Raw genomic sequence first — 19,843 nt, forward strand, 5'->3', positions numbered from 1 at the left:
AAGTAATTGATTTTTATTTACAATTTGTATATCGACGGATGACTCAACCCGATGGATAATGGTCATCCGTCGAGAGACAAATTTTGACTTAGCCAAAATTTCATCCAAGACTAAAAATCAACTAAATTTTTGGCTTCTTTTCAACTTGCAAGAATAATTCAGATAAATTCAAGAGTAATTAAGCATACCTAACTCACTTACCAACCTAGAAAAGGTGGATTCATCCAGTGGCTTGGTAAAAATATCTGCAAGTTGCTTCTCACTTGGAACAAAATGTAACTCTACAGTACCATTCATTACATGTTCCCTTATGAAATGGTACTTGATGTCTATATGCTTTGTCCTTGAATGTTGCACTGGATTTTCAGTGATGGCAATTGCACTTGTGTTGTCACAGAAAATAGGAATCCTTTCAACTTGCAAACCATAGTCTAGCAATTGATTTTTCATCCATAAAATCTGTGCACAGCAACTGCCAGCAGCAATATATTCAGCTTCAGCTGTAGAAGTAGAAACTGAATTTTGCTTTTTACTGAACCAGGACACAAGCTTGTTTCCTAAAAATTGACAGGTTCATGTTGTGCTTTTTCTATCAATTCTGCAACCTGCATAATCTGCATCTGAATAACCAGTTAGATCAAAACCAGAATCTCTAGGATACCAAATGCCAAGGTTTGGTGTTCCTTTGAGATATCTGAAAATTCTTTTAATAGCTATCAAATGAGACTCTCTAGGATCAGCCTGAAATCTAGCACACAAACATGTAGCAAAATTATATCTGGCCTACTGGCTGTTAAGTACAGAAGTGAGCCAACCATGTCTCTATAACTTGAAATATCCACAGACTTTTCAGTAGTGTTTAGTTCAAGCTTAGTTGCAGTGGCCATGGGAGTTTTTGCAGATGTGCAATCCATCAGATCAAACTTCTTTAAAAGATCAAAAATATATTTAGTTTGACTAATGAATATTCCATCACTAACTTGCTTAACTTGTAAACCAAGAAAGTAAGTTAGTTCTCCCATCATACTCATTTCATACTTGTTTTGCATCAGTTTGGCAAACTTTTTACAAAGTTTCTCATCTGTAGAGCCAAAAATAATATCATCTACATAAATTTGAACAAGTATGCTAGAGCCATTCACATTTCTGAAAAATAAAGTTTTATCTACAGTACCTCTTGTGAAGTGATTTTCCAAAAGGAACTTTGATAAAGTGTCATACCAGGCTCTAGGTGCTTGCTTCAGTCCATAAAGTGCTTTCAATAGATAGTAGACATACTCTGGGAAATTTGGATCTTCAAAGCCAGGAGGTTGACTTACATACACTTCTTCCTCCAAATCTCCATTCAGAAAGGCACTTTTGACATCCATTTGATAGACCTTGAAATTGGCATGGACTGCATAGCCTAAGAAGATTCTGATGGCTTCAAGTCTTGCAACAGGAGCAAATGTTTCATCAAAATCTATCCCTTCTTGCTGACAATAGCCTTTAGCAACCAATCTTGCTTTGTTCCTTACTACTATGCCATTTTCATCCATCTTATTTCTGAATACCCATTTGGTGTCTATTGGATTCTTTCCTTTAGGCTTGGGTACCAGCTTTCATACTTTATTCCTTTCAAATTGGTTTAGCTCCTCCTGCATAGCTAAAATCCAATCCGAATCTAATAAGGCTTCTTCTACCTTCTTTGGTTCTTCCTTAGACAGGAAGTTGCTGTATAGACATTCTTCTTGAGTTGCTCTCCTGGTTTGAACTCTGGAAGAAACATCACCAATAATTAGTTCAAAGGGGTGATCTTTTGTCCATTTTCTTGGTTGAGGTAGATTAGCCCTAGATGAAGAGACCTCAATGTTGTCTTGATATGTGATTGAGTTTTGATTGCTAGAAACTCCCCCTGAGTTTGTGGATCTTTGCTTTGAAATTGGGGTGCTTTCCATGGGTGATCTGCCTTGACTTCCTGCTCCTTTTGATAACCCGACGGATGGTGAATTTTGAGTACCGACGGATGAGGCAGGTTGTCTTCCGACGGATAATACAGATTGCCTTCCGACGGATGAAACATTATGTAACTCGACGAATGTTGAGTTTTGTGCTTCATTTGTAGTAAATTTGTCTGCATTATCCTTAGACACTGTTTCTTGATCACTTTCATCATCACTTTCTTCACTGACCATCTCAACATTGTCGAATTTGAGGCTCTTATGGTAATCTCCATCTTTTAATCCTTCAATCTTTTTATCATCAAACATAACATGTATAGATTCAACAACAATGTTGGTTCTTAGATTGTAGACTCTATATGCTTTACCAACAGCATATCCAACAAAAATTCCTTCATCTGCTTTAGCATCAAACTTCCCATTTTGATCAGTTTGATTTCTCAGAATATAGCATTTACAGCCAAAGACATGAAGAAAGTTCAGAGTTGGCTTCTTGTTCTTGAACAATTGATAAGGTGTCTTGCATTTTGCTTGATTAATCAGAGAGATGTTCTGAGTGTAGCATGCAGTGTTGACAGCTTCAGCCCAGAAATATGTTGGTAATTTTGATTCTTCAAGCATTGTCCTTGCAGCTTCAATAAGAGATCTATTCTTTCTTTCCACTACTCCATTCTGTTGTGGAGTCCTTGCTGCTGAAAACTCATGTAGGATCCCATTTTCCTCACAGAATGCTCTCATGACATACTTCTTGAACTCAGTTCCATTGTCACTCCTGATTCTTCTAACTTTGAAATCAGGATGATTGTTAACTTGCCTTATGTGATTGATGATGATTTCACTAGCTTCATCTTTGGACTTTAGGAAATAAGTCCAAGAGAACTTTGAGAAATCATCTACAATTACTAGGCAAAATCTTTTCTTTGAGATTGACAAAACATTGACTGGTCCAAACAAATCCATGTGAAGCAGTTGCAGAGGTTCTTCAATTGCTGAATCAAGTTTCTTCCTGAATGATGCTTTAATTTGCTTCCCTTTTTGGCAGGCATCACACAGTCCATCCTTTGTAAACTCCACCAGAGGAATGCCTCTAACTAGCTCTTTCTTTACCAGCTCATTCATGGTCTTGAAGTTCAAATGGGATAGCTTCTTGTGCTATAGCCAACTTTCATCTTGACTTGCTTTACTGAGAAGACAAGTTACAGATTCTGCTTTATTTGAGTTGAAGTCAGCTAGATACACATTTCCTCTTCTCACACCAGTGAGAACCACTTTGTTGTTTTGATTATTAATCACAACACAGGTTTCTTTGTTGAAGGTTACTGAGTTGCCTTTATCACAAAGCTGGCTGATACTCAACAGATTGTGTTTGAGACCATCCACTAAGGCAACCTCTTCAATGATGACATTGTCCTTTGAAATCAAGCTATAACCCACAGTATAACCTTTGCTGTCATCTCCAAAAGTGATACTTGGGCCAGCTCTCTCTTCAAACTCTGTGAGCAGGGTAGAATCACCAGTCATGTGTCTTGAACAACCACTATCCAAGTACCAAAGATTCCTTCTGTTTCCCTGCACACATCAAAATCAAATCAAGTTGATTTTGGTACCCAAGTTTCCCTGGGTCCTGCCTTGTTAGCTTTCTTCTTCTGTTTCTTAGGTTTTAACTCATTTGACTTAGGAATTTCAGATTCTTCCTTAGTCATTTGGGTTGGGCCTTTGAAACCACTAGATGCTACAGAATTATTATGCATGTTATGGCTAACCAGAAATGGCATGCTTGGTGCAAACATGTTATTCCAGTAAGGCATGCTAAATGGCATTTGAGGCATATTGTATGCAGCATAATATGGATTAGGTGCAAATGGCATATTAGCAAACTGTGCATTCATGTTCTGTGTAGGCATAGCATTAACAGGCATAGGAGGCATGGCATTCATGTTAGAGAATTGAGGCTGAACAGACATGGGAGTAGGCATGGCAGATTTGCAATTAACAGACAAATAATTTACACTACCACATTTGGCACAGATTTTTCTAGGAGCATATTTGTCAGGTGTGTAGTTGTTATGTTTGTTAATCCCTACTTTACCATTCCTATTATTTTTCCTTTTAGTTTCTGTTTTTACCTCTATCTTCTCAAGTCCGTCACTCAACTGTTTGACAGTCATGTGACCAACATTAGCCTTTTTCCCTTTCTTGGCTTGACTTGACTCCCCTGAAACAAAGTTCTTGGAAACAGACCCATACTTTTCATTTAGCTTGGTTAATTTGGCTTTACTAATGGGTTTGTTCACAGCCGACGGATGAGGATTTTTATCATTCGACGGATAACACATTTTGTTATCCGACGGATAGTCCTCATCATCCGTCGAGTCTACATCTGTCAGCAATCCATCTACCAAAATAGGTTCTAGTTTATCCTTATTCTTTTTCCAGGCTTCATCACAAAATGACTCAATTCCTTGAACCTTGGTGATTTGAGCATGAACATCTCTGGATGTTTTCCATGCTTTAATCACCTCTTGTTCACGATCGAGCTGCTTCTTTAAAATTTCTTCCTTTTTCAAGGACTCAGTTAATTCCTCCTTAGCAATTCTACACTCAATTTTTAGTTTCTCAAACTCAACAAACTGAGACTCAAGCACATTATTCCTCTCACTCAAAAACAAGTTGTTTTCTTTGATTTTAGCATTTTCTTTAGTGAGGGACTTAAGTGTAACACGCAAATGATACAATTCTGTAGACATGTCATTTATTGCATCATTACACTCAGCTTTAGATAAATGTGCAAGGTTTGTAGTAATTACCTGATTGCTTGAGGAACTTGTCTCTGTTTCATCAGACTTGGCCATAAAGGCTAGATTGACATAGCTGATCTCCTCATCTTCATCCAAACCATCAGCTGCCCAGTCATTCTCTTGTGTAATAAAAGCCCTTTCCTTCTGTTTGAGTAGATCAAAGTATTTTTGCTTATAATCCACAGACTCAAATCTCTTCTTACTAGAATCTGACTTTCTACACTCATTTGCAAAATGCCCTGCCAAGCCACATTTGAAACACTTGAATTTTGACTTATCCACCATGTTTCTATTTGGCTTGACAGCTCCAAAGTTCTTCTTGAACTTGAGCTTGGCAAATCTTCTTGAAAGGAATGCTAGGTGCTCATCAATGTCCTCCATGTCATCTTGACTCAAAGAATCTTCACTTTCTGCAGCTAGCCCTTTACCCTTGCTTTCACAGGCCTTTGAAGTTGATTCCACAGCTTCCATCTTCACTTCCTTCTCCTTTTCCAGTTCAGCAACTAGTGCAATGGATCCTCCTTTCTTCTTTCCTCTCTCCATTCTTTCATCCTGCTCTATTTCAAGCTCATAGGTCTTCCGAATGCCATACAGTCTCTCCAAAGTAAACTCCTTATAATCTTGTGAGTTTCTCAATGAGACTGTCATTGGTTTCCATTCCTTTGGAAGAGATCTGAGAAATTTCATATTGGAGTCTTTAGTCTGATAGACTCTTCCATGCAATTTAAGAGCATTTAGTAGCTTTTGGAATCTACTAAAAATGTCAGTGAGTGACTCACTTTCTTCATTGTGAAAATGCTCATATTGCTGAATCAGGAGTTGCATTTTATTTTCTCTTACTTGCTCAGTACCATCACAGATTATCTATATTGTGTCCCAAACTTCCTTGGCAGTCTTGCAGTTGATGATGTTATCAAACATATCTGCATCAACACCATTGAACAGAATGTTCATGGCCTTTTTATCTTTCCTGACTTGTTCAAGATCAGGATCAGACCATTCATGCCTTGGCTTTGGAACTAATTGTTCATTTCCTGTTGCAGCTCTCATTGGAACATGAGGGCCTCTTTCTATGCAGTCCACATAGGCCTCATCTTGAGAAAGCATATGAAGATGCATCTTTACCTTCCAATGATGGTAATTATCTTTATCCAGAAAAGGAATCTTGATTCCAACATCTTTCTTGTTCATCTTGCTGAATTGTTTTGATCTTTAAACTCTTTGTAGATTAAGAGCTTGCTCTGATACCAATTGTTAGTCCCTTAACAATATAACAAGAATTATAGAAGGGGGGGTTGAATGGAATTCTTTATCTTTTTCTTGAAATAAAAATGTTCAACTCGATTATAGATATATCTGTTTTGATTAGCACAATGCGGAATATAAACTTTAATGAATCAAAACAAGAGTAATTAAAAACAAGAGTCTTTAAAAACTTTCTGGTGGATTTAAAAAATTCCACCAGAGATATATATTAATATATCGAAAGAACTCTGTGTGCAGAAATGCTCACAGCTGCTTTTACAAGATAGAACAACTAAGAACACAGGAAATGCTAAAGATAGTGCTTACAAAGATTTCTCTGTGTTTGTTTCTAAGCTCACTTAGTTTTCTTAGTTATTTTATATTTGCTACTCTCTTGGTTTATATATATTACCAAGATTACAAAGTCAAAAGAACTGAATAAATATAAAATCTAGCAGTCTTGATCTTTGCTGCTTTTCGTCCTTTATTACCCAGTTAATGGGCTTCCACAGTGTTTGTATCCAATCTCGACGGCTGTGTGTCAGCTTTCACTATTCAACTGATGTTTGAATCTTGATATTATCATCCGTCGATGACTTACTTGATCATCCGTCGACTGCTATTTTGAACATCCGTTGAAAGTCATTTGATCATCCGTCAAAGCTTTGTTAAGCATCCGTTGATAGCTATTTTGGCACTTGACTTCATTTCACTTATACAGAATTACAAGACATTGCTTATGTACAGTTAATCAACCTATTCTGCATATCTAGTTAAAGTCAACATGACTTATATGCTACTACAGATTCTATACAAAGGTGCATACAACACTGTGCTACAAACTTATCATTATATAAGCTACTCACTCGATGGATAATAAATTACTCATCCGTCAGTACTCAAACTGAGTTATCCATCGGGACTATAATTCTTATCCGTCGAGTGCTACATTATTTCACTAAGTAAAATCTACTTAGATGTTTTGTTTAGGTAATCATCAAGTGCACAACATATTCACAACAGGTTTGGTATAAGGTTGGGAGATGATGGGTTGAGGATGTTGCTGTTGGAGGCAAAAGGAGGGAAATGATGGAGAAATGAGGCCCCATGTTACAATGTGTGTGCCCCCTACATTCCAAATAGGGCTGAGCAAAACCGAACCGAAACCAAAAAACTGAACCGAACCGTGCTAATTCGGTTCGGTTCGGTCCTAAATTATTCAGAAATTCAGTCTATTCGGTCTGGACCGAATAGACCAAATCATAAATACTATAATTTTGTATTATATATATTTTACATATATCTTAAAAATTATAATCAAAATTTTTAATTTGTAATTATATTATGCAATTTTATTTTTGAAAAAAATTCGGTCTATTCGGTCCAAAACTGGACCGAACCAAATTATATCGGTTCGATCCGATCTATAATGTAACTTCGGTCTGGTTCGGTCCAAGAAAAAATGACTATTCGGTTTTTCGGTCTATTCGGTTCAGTCTGGTTTTGGACCGAAACGACCGAATGCTGAGCCCTAATTCCAAAGGGATGATAAGGTGAGGCATCGCGAGTACGAGCGTGCCCCTCCACATGTTTTGATTGGAAATTATGGATGAGTCTATGAAAGGAATGGTCAAGGAAGATTGAGATACCATCATGAAAGAGCATCCCCGCAAGGAAGGGGGTGGGAGAATCCTTGGTATTATTCCTGTTGTTTCTCAAAGTGCTACGGGCAATGGACCGACAGCGCGCCCTCATGGTAGGGTGGTGCACAAACTCAGGAGAAGCCACACAATGATGGAAAAGTTCAAGGACGAGGTCAAGGAGATCCTTTGATTCAAGGGCAGGTTCAGAAAACCAAGATGTCCCACAGTTGTAGCCTTAGGGCAAGGGGCAACAAGATCCTCCAATACTCCTGGGGGGTGATCAAATGGGGCAACAACAACCCCCACAACCCAATGTTCAGAATATCCCGAGAGTTGGAATAGTCAACATGGATATTTTCAAGAAGTTACTCAATCATCTCGAAGGAGGAAGGGTCAAATAAATTGCACTAGCTCTGTCTCCCTTCTCTATTGTTGTGAGTGAAGCACAGTTACCCGTTGGATATCGAAACACAACCAATGAATTATATTTTCATGGGAACTCTAATCCCCTGGATTTCTTGGGAAGCTTTAATATTGAGATAAATGTGTATCAAGTACCTGATTTATCAAGATGCCATCTCTTGGAAAGAACATTCAGAGAAGGTTCTTAGCAGTGGTTTCAGAAGCTCGGACCCGGAATCATTATATCATGGGAGAAGATGAAAACTCAATTTTTTAACTCAGTTCCAAGTTGCCGTAAAGTATGCTCCACCAGTCATCATTTTGGAAAATGTAAAGCAACAGGAGAATGAAAGCTTAACATCGAATTTCAAGAGGTTCAACAAAGAGTCTACATTGGTGAGAGGAGAAATAAATGAAATGTTGATGAGTTTCCTCAGAGTAGGGTTGCACGTGGGAACATATTTTTAGAAACACTTATAAGGAAAAGATGCAACAAATTTTGTTCATGTGCTTGCCCAAGCTGCGTCCTTCAAGGAAATAGAACAATCATTAGCTGAGACAAAAAAGAACGATAATGCAAGAAATCCAAAGGGATGGGCAAAAAGAAGGGATAGGTCTGCAAGTCCGGAGTATTGATGAAATGCTCGAGGCCTTAATCGAGTAAATGCTCTGAGCTCACGGAGAGAATGGAGTCCATTGTCAAACTATGAGAAAAGGGTAAGCAACTATACTTCTTTGGCTGCATCCATTGATCACATCTTTATGGTTAACAAGGATAAAGGATTCTTCAAAAAACTAGAACGTTTAACTTCATGACAAAACACGTATAAGATAAGTATTGCGAATATCATGAATCCTCTTGCCACGATACTTATGAGTGTCTCCACTTGAAAGATGATATTGAGAAATTGATCAAAGCTCGTTATCTCGGAGAATGGCTATTCAAGGAGGTGAAGCAACATAGAGGAATCGATGACAAGAAAAGGGATGGAAGGCGTCCTCCACGAACAGATCTTGATGACAAATCTGAAGACATAAAGTTTGAAATGGCCAAAAGTGTTAGAGTTATTTACGGAGGGCATCCACTGGTTGGTTGTTAAGTGGCATTTATGACACTTATTTATGCTCTAATAAGCTTTGAGGTGGTGTATTTGTACTCAAGTTATTTGTGTTTTAACGTGTTTTCAAGTGTTTTTACATTTCAGGCTTTACTTCGTGAATCAGGCGAATTAACATTGTTTTGATGCTAATATGGTGTTTAGGATGTGCTGGAATAAAAGTTTGGAAGACTGGCTCGAAGCTGCAAGGAATAAAGAAGAAAAAAATAAAGTTTTGGCATAAGGCAGGCGCGCCCGCGCTGGTGTTGCGCGCGGCCGCGTCGGGAGTACAGAAAGGCAGTGCACCCGTGCTTGTGAAGCGAGCGGCCGCACTGGGTCGGGATATTAAAATCCTGATTATTTTATAATTCAAATTAATGGACTCTTGTGATGCATGGACTGCTATATAATTATAATTTAGGTCATTTTTCAGGAGATATTCAGAGATATCAAGACATCAAGGAGGGAGAAGATGGCAAGAGACCTTTTGGCACAATTCAACAAAGGCGAAGACGAACTAGTTTATTCTTGTGAATCTTTGTTTTGAGTTGTAATTTGGATGCTTGTTTCATGTTCAGCTAAACTTATATTCTTGATTGTACTTTGGTTATTTGTTCATATAAAGACTACGTTTGCTATATCATGTTTTCATTAGAACCCACATTGGCGATGAGTTCGATTATGGGCTAATCGTTATCGTGGGGTTCTAGCGGATTTATTTATGGATTTCTTTAGTTAAATTGTTTGATGTCGTAGTGTGTGGTGATTATATGATATCCTAGTTATGGTTGTGCGTATTCGTCTTGTGAGTGTCGCGAAATTATAAGATAGTGTGTTAATCTTAATGAAGCGAAATTGAATATAAGGATTTAGAACTTGCCATGCTAGCATAGGTTCATGTATTGTCATGCATGATTCGTAGGTAATTTTAACCATCTTACTTGCCCTATGTAATCAAGATAGATAACTTGTGCTTAAACCGTTATGTTGTCAAATTCTATAGACATATAGGGTCTCAATATAATTGGTGCCTATTCAGCTTCTATCTCTTTTGTGGATGTCTGGTAGAATGGTACCCGTGCAACAAAAGTTGGCGTTTATCAGTTTTGTGTTGTCTGATTAGTGTCATCACCATTGCATGCTAAGGTTGAGAATAATGAGTCTATTGAATGAAGTATTTAATGAAGTTAGAATCCCATGTATGTCATATATATTAACTCAGTCTATCTTATTCTCGTAGTTATAATAGTTAGCGTAATTCTTAGTTATAAATATTCTCAATTTGTTATCGTCTTAGCATTGAATAATAACCATACATTGTTGCTTAGGTGTGTAATTTAGATAGTTAACCAATACAGTCCCTGTGGAATCAAATCTTATTTATATCTTATACTACTTGCGAACTCGTATACTTGCGTGTATTATTAGCGCGTGTTTAGTGACTAACAAGTTTTTGGCGCCGCTGCCGGGGACTGCAGTGTTAATTACTAGTTTATGTGCTTTCCATCAGTGGTCGTTAAAGTTCATTGACTCGAACATTGTTACTTATTTGTTTCCTTTTTTTATTTCAGGTGATCTAGCGAGGGTATATGCATACGCGTTCGCGTACTCGTAAGAGAACACTGGATAAAGCCGAGGAAGAACTTGTGGTAATTCGTAGGGAAGTTTTTGAGGAAGAAAAGAAGGTAGAAGAAGAAGAGAAAGTTGAAGAGCCAATTATAGTTGCTATGGGTGATCAAGTAGAAAATCTGAAGGCTTTGATGGACTATTCTAAGCCAAAGATTAATGACATTCAGTCTAAGATCATTCGACCAGCCATCACGGCTAACACTTTTGAGATCAAGTCAAGCACGATCCAGATGATACAGAACTCAGTTCAGTTTGGGGGTTCTCCTACCGAAGACCTCAACATGCACATCAGGGATTTCATCGAGATCTGCGATACTTTCAAGTTTAATGATGCGACTGAAGATGCTATCAAGCTGCGACTCTTCCCATTCTCTTTGAGGGACAAAGCTAAGTGTTGGTTACACTCTCTACCGGCAGGGTCTATCACAACTTGGGAAGATCTTGCTCAAAAGTTTCTCACTAAATTTTTCTCATGGTGAAGACTGCAGCAATCAGGAATACTCTTACCTAGTTTGCGCAGCAAACTGGAGAATCTCTGTGTGAGGCTTGGGATCGATATAAGGAGATTCTAAGGAAGTGCCCATACCATGGCATGCTTGATTGGATGATTATCAATTGTTTCTACATTGGATTGGGTCCTACTTCTAGGCCCATATTTGATGCAGCATCAGGAGGAGCCTTGTGAGCTAAGAGCTACGATGAAGCTTATGAACTTATTGAATTGATTGCTGCTAATGAGTACCAGAATCCTTCCCAGAGACTGACTCAGGGAAATGTAGCAGAAATTCTGGAGTTGGATGCAGCAACTGCTATAACTGCCCAACTTAAGGCTTTGACAATTAATGTGGACACTTTGGCTAATTATGGAGTTAATCAAATCACTAGTGTCTGTGAGCTTTGTGCTGGTGCCCATGAGACTGATTAGTGTGCAATTTTTAATGCATCAGCTCAGTTCTTGAGCAACTTTCAGCGATCGCAGCAATCTGTGCCAGCCACCTATCATCCAAACAACCGCAATCATCCTAATTTCAGTTGGAGCAATGCTCAGAATACGGTTCAACAGCCTTATCAGTAGTATCCAGCTAAGCAGTACAACCCCCCTGGTTTCCAGCAACCGCAATATGCACCAAAACAACAACTCCAGCTGTAACAAGCTAATGAAAAATCTGAATTAAAGGAGTTGAAGCTTATGTGTAAGAGGCAAGCTGTTTCTATCAAGACCTTTGAAAATCAAATTGGGCAAATTGCCAATGCCTTGCTAAATCGTCAACCTGGTACATTGCCTAGTGACACTGAAGTGCCAGGAAAGAAGGAAGCTAAGGAGCAGGTAAAGGCAATCACTTTGAGGTCTGGGAAGGTTGCAAATCCCGATCAAACTCAAGAGTTGATTGAAGAAGCTGGGGTTGAGGAAGAAGCAAAGCAGCAGGATGAAGAAGTGGAACCAAGGAAGACTACTGTTGAGCACACTGTACCTGAGGGTAATACAGGGTAGAAATATATCTATCCTCCACCGCCTTTTCCTAAGAGGCTGCAGAAGAAAAAGCTGGACAAGCAATTCGAGAAGTTTCTGGAGGTGTTTAAGAAACTTCATATCAACATACCTTTCGATGAGGCTCTCGAGCAGATGCCTAGTTATGCAAAGTTTATGAAAGGTATTTTCTCTCGGAAGGTGAAGCTAGATGATTTAGAGACTGTCGCTCTCAAGGAGGAATGCAGTGCTGTGCTGCAGCAGAAGTTGCCTCCGAAGCTTAAAGATCCAGGAAGCTTTAATATTCCATGTACTATTGGTAAAGTATCTTTTGACAGATGCTTATGTGACTTGGGAGCTAGCATCAATCTGATGCCCTTGTCAATCTTCAAGCAATTGGACTTACCTGATCCAAACCAACTTACAAGACCTTGCAGTTGGCCGATCTTTCTATTACATATCCAAGAGGTATTGTAAAGGATATCTTGGTCAAGGTGGATAAAATCATCTTCCCTGCTGATTTCGTCATTCTTGATGTCGAGGAGGATAAGAAGATTCCCATAATCTTGGGAAGGCCCTTCTTGGCAACTAGCCGGACCTTGATTGATGTGTAGAAGGGTGAGCTTACAATGCGAGTATTGGATCAGGATGTGACTTTCAATATGTTCAATGCTATGAAATTTCCTACTGATAATGAGGAGTGCTTAAAAGTCGAGTTGGTCGACTTGGTGGTCACATCGGAACTTGATCAAATGCTAAGGTCTGATGCCTTAGAAAAAGCCTTGTTGGGAAATTCAGACAGTGAAGCTGACGAAAAAGATGAGCAATTGCAATAATTGAATGCGACTCCCTGGAAGAGGAAGATCGATATGCCTTTTGAATCTCTTGGAATGGAAGAATTGAGCAAAGCTCCTAAATGCCTCAAACCTTCTATTAAGGAAGCTCCTACTCTTGAGGTTAAGCCTTTACCTGAACATTTAAGGTATGTTTTTCTAGGTGAAGCATCTATTCTTCCTGTTATTATTGCATCTGACCTTTCAGGTAGCGATGAGGAAAAGCTTTTGAGAATTCTGAGAGAGTTCAAATCGGCAATTGGATGGACTATAGCAGATATCAAGGGAATCAGCCCTTCTTACTGCATGCATAAAATTCTGCTAGAAGAAGGTAGCAAACCTATAGTCGAGCAGCAAAGAAGACTTAATCCAATCACAAAGGAAGTAGTAAAGAAGGAAATTCTGAAGTGGCTAGTGCAGGGATCATTTATCTCATCTCTGACAGTTCATGGGAAAGCCCGGTTCAATGTGTACCAAAGAAAGGTGGTATTACTGTGGTAGCAAATGAGAAGAATGAGCTTATTCCTACACGAACAGTCACGGGGTGGAGAGTTTATATGGACTACAGGAAGCTAAATAAGGCCACTAGGAAGGATCACTTTCCCTTGCCCTTCATTGATCAAATGCTTGACAGGTTGACTGGTCATGAGTACTATTGTCTTCTTAATGGGTATTCGGGTTATAATCAGATTTGTATCGCTCCAGAAGATCGAGAAAACTACCTTCACTTGTCCATTCGGTACGTTCGCCTTTAGACGAGTTTCTTTTGGTCTGTGTGGTGCACCGGCCATATTTCAGCGATGTATAATGGCCATCTTTTCTGACATGATTGGCCAGAATATGGAAGTGTTCATGGATGACTTCTCAGTCTTTGGCGATTCTTTTGATGAATGCTTGCAAAATCTTGGACATGTTCTCAAGAGGTACGTTGAGACCAATTTAGTTCTCAATTGGAAGAAATGTCACTTTATGGTGCGTCAAGGCATAATTCTCGGGCATAAGGTTTCTAATAAGGGTCTTGAGGTGGATAAGGCCAAGGTGGGGGTCATTGAGAATCTTCCCCCACCTATTTTTGTCAAGGGAATTCACAGTTTTCTTGGTCACGCGGGTTTCTACAGGCATTTCATCAAATACTTCTCAAAAATTTCAAAGTCATTGTGCAGTTTACTAGAGAAAGATGTCCCTTTCAAGTTTGATGATGAGTGCCTTGCGGCTTTTGAGGCATTGAAGAAGAGTCTAATCTTGGCATCGGTCATAACTGCACCTGATTGGTATGAGCCTTTTGAGATGATGTGCGATGCAAGTGATTATGCAGTTGGAGCAGTTCTTGGGCAGAAGAAGAACAATATATTTCATGTAGTCTACTACGCAAGTAAGACTCTAAATGGTGCTCAACCGAATTACACTACTATGGAGAAAGAACTTTTGGCTATTGTCTACGGTTTTGAGAAATTTTGATCTTATCTACTTGGGACCAAGGTGACAGTTTTCACCGATCACGCCGCCATTCGATATCTCGTCTCGAAGCCTAGATTGATTAGATGGGTTCTTTTACTCCAAGAATTTGAACTAGATATCAAGGATAGAAAAGGGACTGAAAATCAAGTTGCTGAGCATCTCTCGCATTTAGAGAATCCTAATGCTACTTCATTGGATAAGACATTGATAAATGAGTCTTTTCCCGGCGAGCAGCTGTTTGGAGTGCAAGAAGAAGAGCCATGGTTTGCAGACATTGTGAACTACCTTGTGAGTAACATCATACCTCCCGACTTATCTTATGCTCAAAGGAAGAAGTTTCTACATGAAGTAAAGTGGTATATGTGGATGAGCCATTTCTTTTTCATCGGGGAGCTGATCAAATCATCAGGAGAGGTATTACTTACAGCAAAACGGGGGGAATCTTGCGAGATTGCCACTCAACGACTTATGGAGGACATTATGGTGGAGAAAAGACAGCAACTCGTGTTCTTCAAGCAGGTTTCTTTTGGCCAATATTGTTTAAAGATGCGCATCAGTTCGTTTTGAAATGTGATCGATGTCAACGTGTGAGTAATATGTCTAAAATGGATGAGATGCCTCTTAATGTGCTTCTCGAGGTTGAGGTCTTCGATGTTTGGGGAATTGAATTCATAAGGTCATTTATCTCGTCTTGCAACAATCAGTATAACTTGTTGGCGGTTGATTACGTGTCAAAATGGGTTGAAGTTAAGGCATTGCCAACGAACGATATGAAAGTCGTGCTTAATTTTCTTCACAAGCAGATATTCACAAGGTTTGGGACTCCAAGAGTCATTATCAGTGATGAGGGGTCGCATTTTTGCAACCGCAAGTTCACTGCCATGATGAAGAGGTATAATGTGAATCATTGCATTGCTACGACTTATCATCCTTAGACAAATGGTCAAGTTGAGGTTTCTAACAGAGAGATAAAGTGTATTTTAGAGAAAGTGGTATGTCCATCAAGGAAGGATTGCTCTTTGAAGCTTGATGAAGCTGTTGGGGCGTATAGAACAGCATATAAGACTTCATTGGGAATGTCGCCATTTCAGTTGGTTTATGGTAAGGGGTGTCATTTGCCGGTGGAGCTCGAGCATAAAGCTTATTGGGCTTTGAAAATATGAATCTGGACTTGGATGCAGCTGGAAATAAAATGATGCTTCAATTGAATGAACTTGACGAATTTCGACTTCAAGATTACGAGAACTACAAAATGTACAAGGAGAAAGTCAAGAGGTGGCACGTTCGGGGTCTAGTGTTCAAGAAATTTGTGCCAGGGCAACAAGTTCTTTTATTCAACTCTCGTCTCTGTCTTTTTCCTGGAAAGTTGAAGTCAAGATGGTCAGGGCCCTTCATAATCAAAACCGTGTTTTCACATGGAGCGGTGGAAATTTTTGAGAATAATCTGGGCCAATCATTCAAGGTAAATGGTCAACGGTTGAAGCATTATTACGGTGATACGGCAAACTGCGAGGTGGTTAGTGCCGTTTTATTATCCACTTCATCTCGAGATTCTACGTCGAGCTAGCGACGTAAAAGAAGCTCTTCTTGGGAGGCAACCCAAGTATGTTGTACATTAGTAGGTAGAGGAAGCAAGAAGAAAAGAAAAAAAATACAAAAAAATCAGAAAAAGGAAAAAAATTGGGGCCAAGTATAGAAGATGGGCGCGCCCGCGCTGGCCAAGCGCGCGGCCGCACCGTTTTTCCAGTAACGAAGCGCGCCCGCGCCGGTTTTCCAGAATGTGAGCGCGCCCGCGTTGTCCTAGCGCGCGCCCGCGCCGAGTCCCTGTTCAGAAAAAAAATAAAAACAGCAGTGCTATTAGAGAAAAATCGGGATTTTAATTCCAAAATCAATTTTAACCCGATTTTTACTCTTCCACATCCTATAATTCTCTCTCCTAATCAATTCCATTATTCCCACAATTCCCATAATCAATTTCCACTTCTATTCATTATCAAATTCACACCTATCCACCTATAAATACATACATTTGCATACATCTTCTCCACCAATTCACAAACTCTTAAACACATATTCTCTCTAAACACTTAAGCTTTTATTCACTCTTTTTCAATCCGATGGCACCCAAAAAATAGAGAACTCAAGTTGGAAGCAGCGCCACCGATTCTGTTACTACGAGTGGTGTGAGGCCCAGGTTCTCTACTCCTGAGGCTGAGGAGGAGTACAAGAGGCTTCTCTCGAAACCTATTGCTAAGGAGAGAGGATTTCTGCCATCAGGAAAAGATGGTAGGTTGTTGGAGATGATTTTGAAGATGGGTTCCTTTTTGTGAGGCTCCCGCTGCTGTGCCCATTAGTGTTGTGCGGGACTTCTACGCCAACGCCAAGGCGGAGAAGAATGGTTTTATGGTGGTGAGGTGGAGGACTATTGAGTACAGTGCTGAGGCTATCAGGACAGTGATTGAGCAGCCTGTGAGGAAGGTGGGCCAGGACACTTGGAACGATAAGACTCCTGAGGACTTTGATTTGGATTTCATCGTTGCTACTCTCTGTGTGCCTGAAACTCATTGGAAGTTCAAGAGGGGCACTACTGATTACTCCACATTCCCTGCTTCATGCATGAACAGGTATGCATGGGCTTGGAACTCATTTATTTGTGCTAACATCATGGCATCTTCGCATGTGCATGAGATTACGGTGGAGCGTGCTCGTCTATTTTGGGGTATTCTACAGGGGGATTACATTAATTTGGGGATGGTGATATATCAGGGGATCCTGAGGTTTTTGAGAGGAGGTACTTCTGGGGTGATTCTATATGCGTCCATTGTGACGAAGTTGTGCGTGGCAGTTGGTGTTCATTGGCCCGCACATGAGTAGCTTCAAATTCCCAGTGCTCCTATTGACAGTTCTACACTGCACAACATGCAAGAGTGGGTAGGAGGATAGCTCGATCCGAAGGGGTTTGGTTACACGTTTGATCATCTGCTAGGAGGTGTACCCTGCGATCAGATGTATGTTGGTGGTACGCAGCAGGCAAGCCGAGCAGCTTGGAGAGCTCAGTATGGAGAAGAGGATGGACCGTCAGGATCGCAGCAGCAGCAGGGGGAGGCAACAGGAGCAGAGATGGGATCTGGTTTGAGTTCGATGCAATATAGGCGTCTTGCGAGGAGGATGGATGCGATGCATGACATCCACAGTCGGTTTGCACGCGATCTCACCCAGGCACTTGGGACTGCATTTAGAGCCACCGAAGTTGACATTCAGTGGCCAATTTTTGGTGAGGATTCCGTGTATCCACCTCCGGACACACCTGACATTCCACCCTTTAAGGGTGAGGATTCTGACTCAGAGTAGGTATGCCTGATTCCTTACTATTACCTTCACTGAGGACAATGAATATTTTAAGTTTGGGGGTAGTAGTTGAAGGAATATGTTTGTGTGAGTCTCATATAGTTGCATGTTCATGATAGTTTTATTTTATATAGTTGTATATATTTTGCCATGTAGTTTTTTTTGGTGGTTTTTATGATAGTTTGTCCATGTAGTTTCATGCATTTGCATTATATCATGATTCCCTTAGATAATTTTTCCGATTAATTGGTGATATTGATGCTAGTGTAGTGATGTTGTATTTAGTGATGTTGAGTCTTATTGGATTAATTTGCATGCTAGAGACATTTGTATTTCACTAAGTCTTATAGGTTTCTATAGTGCTAGATCATAGTCATGATTTGTTGGTTTGTCGAGGTTTAATCGCTTGTTTATATTTATAATTTAGGGTATTCTCTTAATAATAAAAGACATGGATATTTAGAAATTGGAGAAATTGGATTTCATTGCTAGTTGTGTGGCTCAGTGTCAAATAGCTAGTAGTCGACTCATATTTTTATGAGTAGTTTAGGGTTGAATGAGATGGAGCGAAACACACTCATTCAGAAATAGAAAAAAAATTGAAAAAAGAAAAAATATAGAAAAAAGGAAAAAAAAGATGAGAATAAGTGTTATGTATAATTGATTACGAGTGGGCTCTTTAGTACTCGAGTTATTAAGTTCTTAGGGGACTTTGTGCCTAGTGACTTAAGGCTTCTATAGTCTGGGATCTGCTAACCTAACGCTCGCTACATGGGTAATATTGTATAAGTCTTTTGTGGACCTCACTCATTGCTCGATCAAATATGCATATTTGTGTTGTTTTGTTGTGAATAAAAGCGTGAATCCATGTTAACTCCAGAGCCTCAGCGAAAGGTATGTTGATGTGAAGTTTCTTGAACACCTCCAAAAACTTGCCGAATTGCTTATCCAGCTTTTTTTTTTGCAATCTCTTAGGAAAAGGTGGTGGAGAATAGAGCTGTTTCTCCCATGTATTACCCTCAGGCAGAGTGTGTTCAACAGTAGTCTTCCTTGGTTCCCCCTCTTTCTCCTTTTGCTTTTCTTCTTCATCTACAACTTCAGTTTCTCCATCCTTTGCTTTTTAGCTTCAGCAACTTTTCCAGACCTTAAGGTAACAACTTTGACTTGCTCTTTAGCTTCCTTCCTGCCTGGCACTTCAGTATCGCTGGGAAGTGTGCCAGGTTGACGATTGAGCAAGGCATTGGCTATTTGACCGATTTGATTCTCCAAGGTCTTGATAGAAACAGCCTGACTTTTGCACAACAGCTTTAGCTCCTCGAAATCAGCGGTAGAAGGTGGAGCAGCACCTCCTTGTTGGGATATGATTGCCTTTGAGCATATTGCTAAGGTTGCTGAAATCCAGGTGGATTAAACTGTTTACTTACAGCTTGTTGATATGGTTGCTGAACAGCATTCTGATTGTTTCTCCAGATGAAATTGGGATGATTTCCATTTTTAGGATGACAAGTAGCTAGCACAGGCTGCTGCGGTCGCTGATAATTGTTCACATACTGAATAGATTCATTAACAAGAGAACACTGATCCGTAGCATGAGAGCCTGCACAAAGCTCACAGACAATAGCTATCTGATTGACTCCATAGTTGGCTAAAGAATCGACCTTCATAGACAGCGCTTGGAGCTGCGCTGTAATAGCTGTAGCCGCATCAACTTCCAGAATAACTGCTACCTTCCCAGGCATCATCCTTTGAGTTGGGTTTTGATACTCGTTTGCAGCCATAGTTTCAATGAGATTATAGGCCTCAGTATAGCTTTTGGCCCACAAGGCGCCTCCATTGTAGAACCCAGTGGTCACCATCCAGTCAGGCATACCATGACATGGACACTTTCTCAACATCTCCTTATAGCGCTCCCAAGCTTCGCACATAGATTCTGTTGGTTGCTGCGTAAACTGAGGAAGAGCACTCCCCATAGCTGCTGTCTT

General features: G+C 39.8%; 1 non-coding gene across 1 annotated transcript; it reads right to left on the bottom strand.

Annotated features, from left to right (window-relative positions):
* Positions 1–11,241: 11,241 nt before the first annotated feature.
* Positions 11,242–11,348, bottom strand: LOC141663308 (small nucleolar RNA R71). The gene has a single exon (XR_012551388.1). It is a non-coding gene; the product is annotated as a small nucleolar RNA R71 (small nucleolar RNA).
* Between the last annotated feature and the right edge of the window lie 8,495 nt (positions 11,349–19,843).

The sequence above is a fragment of the Apium graveolens genome, chromosome 5 (genome assembly GCF_009905375.1).
Source record: "Apium graveolens cultivar Ventura chromosome 5, ASM990537v1, whole genome shotgun sequence".
Lineage (NCBI taxonomy): Eukaryota > Viridiplantae > Streptophyta > Magnoliopsida > Apiales > Apiaceae > Apium > Apium graveolens.